An 8012-nucleotide genomic window follows, 5' to 3' on the forward strand; every position below is an offset into this window, starting at 1 on the left:
TCCTATAATCTTATAAAGATTACAGAAATATAAAAGCCTTCAAAGGAATTGAAGAGAATATTCCAGACCGTGGCAGGAAAATGAGTTGGCTTCATATGAAAGTGCTTGAAAGACAGAGAGAAATGACTGAGTCAATAAACGTGGCGAGCTTTACACTCCTGTAGAGGAGATACAACTAAGTCCAAGACATGAAGTTGGTGAAAAGTGCCAGAGTATCATCCATGCTAATTCAATTATCACTGGTTCAGTTTTACAATGGTTTATTAAACCCTTTTGTGTCTGTCCCTGTGCACGCCTTTGGAGGGTTCGGTCTTCAAGGAGCAAAAGTTTTAGTACCCAGACTTGGAAACCCAAGTACAGCATGCTGGGATAAATATTATGTTACAAATAAATATGGGGTGCTATTGAAGCATGAAAAAAGGAGATCAAACCCTGTCTGAGAAGCAGACAAGACTTAGAAATTCTGAGTTGAATATAGAAGGGCATTCACTAGGCAAGGGAAGGCAGAAGAATGTATTGGAATAGAGCATTCCAAGCAAAAGGAATAGCATAAGCAAAAATGGAAAGTTGAAGCCTGTTGTGTGGGTGGAGCTATAAGCCCTTGAGTAGGCTGGTGTAAAGGCTAGAGTAAGATGGCAAGTGTTAGGGAGTGAGGCTAAGGCGGTTGGCAGGGATCTGATCATGGATGTTTTCTCTGGTGATCCTTGGGGCAGGAGAGACAGAAGTGGATTAGTGTGGAGGCCAGTGTGAAAGGTGTTGCAAGATCCCAGTTAAGATGCAATGAGGTCTGAACGAGGGTAGTGGCTGTGAAGATACCAGAGACGTTAAACCACACTCCCTTTTTACCCCTGACATTTTACTGTGAACATTTTTGAACATTCAGAAAGTTGAAGTAAGGGCGCCTGGGTGGCTCAGTCAGTTAAGAATCTGCCTTCAGCTCAGGTCATGATCTCAGGGTCCTGAGGTCAAGCCCACATCGGGCTCTCTGCTTAGCAGAGAATCTGCTTCTCACTCCTCTGTGCTCTCCCTCTCTCTTGAATAAATAAAAGTTTTGGGCAAAAAAGTAATTGTTCCGTGAATACCTATATATATATCCACCATCTGGATTTTACAATTAGCATGATATTCATCCTTCTATCTCTCCATCAACCCATCTTATTTTTTATGTACTTCAAATTAGACATTTGTATATGTCCCCTGAACACTTCTGCATGCATGTCATTAACTAGAGTTGAATGTACATTTGTAATTTGTTTAGCTAAAATTTCCATAAAATGAAATGCAGCTATCTTAAGAATATAGTTTCATATGTTTTGATAAGTGTATTAACCTACACTCCTATCAAGATGCAGAACATTATCCTTGACCCAGGGAGTTCCCACATGTCCCTTCCCAGTCAATCATAGCCCTTCCCCCTTCCAGAATAGCCCTTGAGTTTGAATGTGTAGGATTTGAAATGTGTGAAAATAGATGATCCAGGTGGAGAGAGCCTGAGTGGCTCCCTCTCCAGTGAAGTCATAAGGCAATGAGCACTAGTAAACAGGCTTGAATGGATGCCTTGCTACCTCTCCAATCCCCCTACAGAGCCTCATCTTTATAGGTCAGTACATGAAAGAGTGAAGCAGAGAAGAGTGGAGCCATGGGACTGCCAAGCCTTCAGGAGTTAACAATCTTGCAGGGGGAGACAAACACTCATGGTCACAATTCAGTGTGACAAATGTTGAATGTTGCATTGCACCGCGGTCAGTGTTGTAACAGGAGAGAATGGAAAATGAGGTAAAACATAAATGCCACAAGGGTTTGCAGTGTATGTGCATATGTTTGTAGAAGAGAGGGGACCGGGAAACAGGGAAAGAAAAGGTGAATGTTACACTCCTGGGACTGGAGGAGCTCAAAAGAAAAAAGGGAAAAGGAGCATTTAGCAGCCATGAAAATTTTCCTGGAGGTGAGAGGAGTTAATTCTTGAAGTTTGTTTACTTTGATAATAAGATTGGTAGGCATAAAGATGTTTTAAATTACAAATAACAGAAAAGTCAACCATGGAACATTAACTCATGTAATTGCAAAGTCTAGAAGTATGTGGATTTTAGGCACAGTTTAATCAGAGCTTTGGTTCTGATTATCTCAGTTCTGCCCTCATGTGTGTATTAACTTTGCCTTTGGATACATCTTCATGGTTACAAGGTGACAGCACACAACACATTGCTTCTGCTTGTGCTTATTTGCCATCTATATATCCTCTTGGGTAGAAAGTGCCTGTTCAAGTTTTTTTGATATTTCTAATTGGCCTGTTTGTTTTCTTATAATTGAACTTTGAGAACTTTTTATGTATTTAGGATATAAATTCTTTGCAAATATTTTCCCCAGACTGTAGCTTATCCTTTTATTCTCTTAGTATCTTTTGTAGAGCAAACCTTTTTAATTTTGACATTCTAATTTATCAATTTTATTTATTTTATAAATTGTCATGCTTAAAATTTCTTTGACTAACCTTAGGTCATGAAAATTTTCTCCAGTGTCCTAAAAGTTTTACAGTTTTATGTTGTACATTTATATCTGTGATCCATTTTTAGATAATTTTTGTAAGATGTTTAGGTCAAGGTTCTTTTCTGGCCTATGAAATATCCAATTTTATCAACAACACGTGTTGAGAAAATTATCTTTTATCTATTCCATTCCCTTTGCCCCTTTGTCAAAAATCAGGTAGCTGTACTTGTATGGGTCTATTTCTGGAGTTTCTGTTCTGTTCCATTGATCATATGTTTCTATCCTTCTACCAATACCACACTGTTTTGATTACTGTAGCTATATAGTAAACCTTAATATCAAGTTGAGTGATTCCTCCCACTCTGTTCTTCTTTTACAAGATTGTTAAGCTATCCCAGGCCCTGTGCCTTTTTATATGTATTTTAAATTTTTAAAATTTATTTGACAGACAGAAATCACAAGTAGGCAGAGAGGCAGGCAGAGAGAGAGGGGGAAGCAGGCTCCCCACTGAGCAGAGAGCCCAATGCGGGGCTTGATCCCAGGAACCTGAGATCATGACCCGAGCCGAAGGCAGCGGCCTAACCCACTGAGCCACCCAGGGGCCCCTATATATTTTAGAATAAAAGCTTTTCTGTGCCTACAGATACCTTGCTGGTATTTTGAAAGGAATTGGATTAAATTTGTAGATCAATTTGGAGAGAATTAACATGTTTCAGGTTTTTAAATACTTGTAGATTTTTATATAATTTTTTTCAAATATTTTATTTATTTATTTGACAGAGAGAGATCACAAGTAGACAGAGAGGCAGGCAGAGAGAGAGAAAGAGGGAAGCAGGCTCCCTGCCAAGCAGAGAGCTCGATGTGGGACTCGATCCCAGGACCCTGAGATCATGACCTGAGCCGAAGGCAGTGGCCTAACCCACTGAGCCACCCAGGGGCCCCTATATATTTTAGAATAAAAGCTTTTCTGTGCCTACAGATACCTTGCTGGTATTTTGAAAGGAATTGGATTAAATTTGTAGATCAATTTGGAGAGAATTAACATGTTTCAGGTTTTTAAATACTTGTAGATTTTTATATAATTTTTAATTGAAGTATATAATATGCATACAGAGAAGGGCACAGACTCCAAATGTACTGATTGAGGAATTGTTACAAAGCGAACACATCTGTGTAATCATTACCCAGTTCAAAAAGCATAATAAGTAGCACCTAGGGGATTGAATCTTAACACAAAAGACATAGGAGAGTGTCACAGGTTACTTTTTTTCCTGCAATTGGCCAATGGCAAATTTTACTTTCTTTTTTTTTTCCCCAATTTATTTATTTTCAGAAAAAACAGTATTCATTATTTTTTCACCACACCCAGTGCTCCATGCAAGCCGTGCCTTCTATAATACCCACCACCTGGTACCCCAACCTCCCACCCACCCGCCACTTCAAACCCCTCAGACTGTTTTTCAGAGTCCATAGTCTCTCATGGTTCAACTCCCCTTCCAATTTACCCAAATTCCCTACTCCTCTCTAACGCCCCTTGTCCTCCATGCTATTTGTTATGCTCCACAAATAAGTGAGACCATATGATAATTGACTCTCTCTGCTTGACTTATTTCACTCAGCATAATCTCTTCCAGTCCCGTCCATGTTGCTACAAAAGTTGGGTATTCATCCTTTCTGATGGAGGCATAATACTCCATAGTGTATATGGACCACATCTTCCTTATCCATTCATCCGTTGAAGGGCATCTTGGTTCTTTCTATAGTTTGGCGACTGTGGCCATTGCTGCTATAAACATTGGGGTACAGATGGCCCTTCTTTTCACGACATCTGTATCTTTGGGGTAAATACCCATTGACAGTAATTAAAGGATGAAAAATCTATATGCTTTTCTCCTTGGGGGAGAGAGAGGATTTACCTAAAAATATCTTAGTCCAAATTTCCTGCCAATGGCTTGACAAATAGAATAGGAACAACAATAATAAATAGAATAAATTGGAACAATAATATAATCAGTTTAGGACAACACACACACACACACACACACACACACACAAATTGACTTGTGAATTTTGCCAAGTAACAGCTCCACTGTTGTATATTTTGTTTTGTGTAATAAAATTAGTATCAATGTAACCAAATAGGGAACAGTATCTATAATACTAAGCTTTTAAAATCTGTAGCTTTCTGTGTAAACATGTGTGTATAAGAATAGATTTTTTTTTAAACATCTGACAGTGCTTTACACAAAACAGGATTGAACAAGTGTCTGCAGTCTGTAATCAGTCTCAACAGAGCACGGAAGGACTATAGGGCCTGAAGTGGATGAAATCCCTTAATTCTCTGCCTTGCTGTCTTAGAGGAAAAATTTCTTTCATCCTTGAGACTCACTCCAAGTGTCACCTCTTCACTGAATTTTCCAACATATTTCTTAGAAAATAAATTGCTCTCTTCTTTCTCCACTGATTTAAACCTCTGTGTTAAAACTTGCTGTTTATAAATTTATGTCTCAAATTATGTTACTTGAATTCATCAATATAGTGCATGTATTATATACTCAAAAAAAAAAAAAGACATAGGAGATAAGCTCACGGACCCACTTGAGATGAGGAAGTCCTCAAAGATCTATATCCTCAGGGAAAGGTATATTCTCTAAAATAGACTTCCCACTGGCATATGGACACAATGAGGTAGCTTGTCTGTCTTGGCCTGGGCTTTGTAAGGGGACAAATTTTTCTCCTATGTGAATTCTTTTTTTTTTTTTTTTAAAGATTTTACTTATTTTATTTGACAGAGAGCGAGATCACAAGTAGGCAGAGAGGCAGGTAGAGACAGAGGGGGAAGCAGGCTCCCTGCTGAGCAGAGAGCCCGATGCGGGGCTCGATCCCAGGACCCTGAGATCATGACCTGAGCTGAAGGCAGCGGCTTAATCCACTGAGCCACCCAGGTGCCCCTCCTATGTGAATTCTTAATCAGGTAATGAAGCTTCACATAGGTTTGTGATTCAAGCTGCTCATGGGGTTCCAGAATCCACAACTTATGAAATGTACAGAAAAAATGGTCTCTCTGGGGCATCTGGCAAAAGCAAACACCAAACTTCTCGGTATGAACATGTCTGTAAACCAGGTTGAACAAGAATACAACTCAGTTGAACATAAGGTAATTCACAATAAGCAAGAGCAAACACAACAAATAGTAGAGTTAACCTTCCATGAACTTCAGATAATAAAGGAATCCAATAAAGTATGTTAAAATTGATTATGGATATAAAAGAATAAGTTAAAAACATAAAAGAACAAAACACTATTTTTAAAAATTTCTTTTCAGCATAACAAAATTCATTGTTTATGTACCACACCCAGTGCTCCATGCAATCCGTGCCCTCTATAATACTCACTCACCTGGTACCCCAACCTCCCACCCCCCGCCCCTTCAAAACCCTCAGATTTTTTTTTCAGAGTCCATAGTCTCTCATGGTTCATCTCCCCTTCCAATTTCCCTCTACAAAACACTATTTAAAAACAACAGGCAAATGCAAAAAAAGAATAAAAACATTTCTGGAAGTGAAAAATGCAATAATTGACATTAAATAATGAATGAATTAAACAGACACTGTTGAATAGATCATTTAACTGGGAGACAGATCTTAGGAAATTACTCAGCAAATGGCACATAGAGTAAGAGAGAGGAAGAAGGTAAGAGGTTAGAATATGTGGAAAACAATGAGAAGTTCTCATAAACGAGTAACTGGCATTGCAGAAGGAATAAATAGGGGTAAGGGGGGAAAGTAATGTACAACCATCTACTCAATATTTTCACCTGGAAATATATCCAAAATGTAACTCCTGATCTCCCCTTCCCAAACTTGCTTCTCCTCTGCCCTCCCTCATAACAGATGGCAGTAGTAGTAGATGGCAATTTCATCCTTCCAGTTGCTCAAGTCAAAAACTTGGATAATCCCTGACTCATCGTTCTCTCTCAATCTGTATCCAAGCTGTAGGGAAATCCTGTTGGATTTCCTTCAGAATGTTTCCAGAATCTGACCACTTCTTACCATCTCCACTGCTGTCACTTTGGCCAGAACCATCATCATTTCTTACCTGGAAAACTACAAATACCATACTAACTCATCTCGCTGTTCCTCCATTTTTATCCCCTGTAGTCTAATCTCAACACAGAATCAAGAGAAATATTTTTTTTAAATGTTGGTGGGACAACTGGTTGGCTCAGCTGTTTAAATGGCCAACTTTCAATTTTGGCTCAGGTCATGATTTCAGGGTCATGAAATTGAGCCCCCCCACCCCACTTCAGGCCCCACGCTGGGTATGGAACCTACCTAAGATTTTCTTCCCCCCTCTCCCTCTGCCTGCACCTCCTGCTCACTTGATCTCTCACTAAAAATGAATAAATAAATAAAATGTTGGGAGACTTCTATTTCAGAGAAGATAAAGAAGATAATACCTTTCCCTATTCCATCCACTAAGTGCAACTAAGCCCCCTGGATATTATACTGAAAACAGGTATAGGACTTTGAATGGTAGAAGTCAGATCCATTTAGAGCATTGGGACCTGAGGAACAACACTGTAGTAAATTCCTTGGTTTACTTTTTGCCTTATACAACCTAAACTGAATACTGGAGAAGCCAGCAACCCACAAACACCAACAGAGGCAGACAAGAATATCCTGCTTTCTCTAGTCAAAGGACCAATAAAGGGGCAACCTAGCAATATAGAAAACTTTTAGGAATGACTATTTTACTGCAGCAAACCACAGAAAAGCTATGGCTCCCACCCCACCCCCACACCCTCCCACAAAGACCAAGTGAAGAGTCTAGACACTTTTTGGGTTGTGATCAGAGTCTCCAACCTCCCTCCACCCATCATCAAGGTAGTATCCGAGAAAGCCAAGTGGAGAACTAGGACTTCCACCCCTACCTGGCAGTAATGAGTTGACACCACACCTTCCCCTGCCAGAGCCTTCTCAAAGAGGTCAGCTCAAACAGAAGATTTAACTAATGTCCAGAGTCTCATGTAGTAATACTGAAAATGTCCAGGCATTTTTTTTTTCTAAGTAAGCTCTACACCCAGTGTGGGACAGGAGTTACATGCTCTGTCAACTAACCCAAGCAGGCTCCTCTGTTCTATTTCTTTAGGGGGATCTGTTCTATTTTTTAAAGATTTTATTTGTCAGAGAGAGAGAAAACACAAGCAGGGGGGAGTGGCAGGCAGAGGGAGAAGCAGGCTCCCTGCTGAGCAAGGAGCCTGATGTGGGACTTGATTCCCTGACCCTGGGATCATGACCTGAGCCAAAGGCAGATGCTTAACCAACCATGGATGGAGAACCAAATGGAAATTTTAGAACTAAGGTATAAAATAACTAAAATTAAAAACAGTGGATGGTTGCAATAGCAGAATGAAAACAAATGAGAGAATAACCAGAGAAACTGAAGATAGAATAGAAATGACCCAGTTGAACACAGTTCCTGGAACTGAAAACTGACTTCAGCTAGGCCTTATTTACATACAA

This window comes from Neovison vison, chromosome X, assembly GCF_020171115.1.
Source record: "Neovison vison isolate M4711 chromosome X, ASM_NN_V1, whole genome shotgun sequence".
In the NCBI taxonomy this organism is placed as follows: Eukaryota; Metazoa; Chordata; class Mammalia; order Carnivora; family Mustelidae; genus Neogale; species Neogale vison.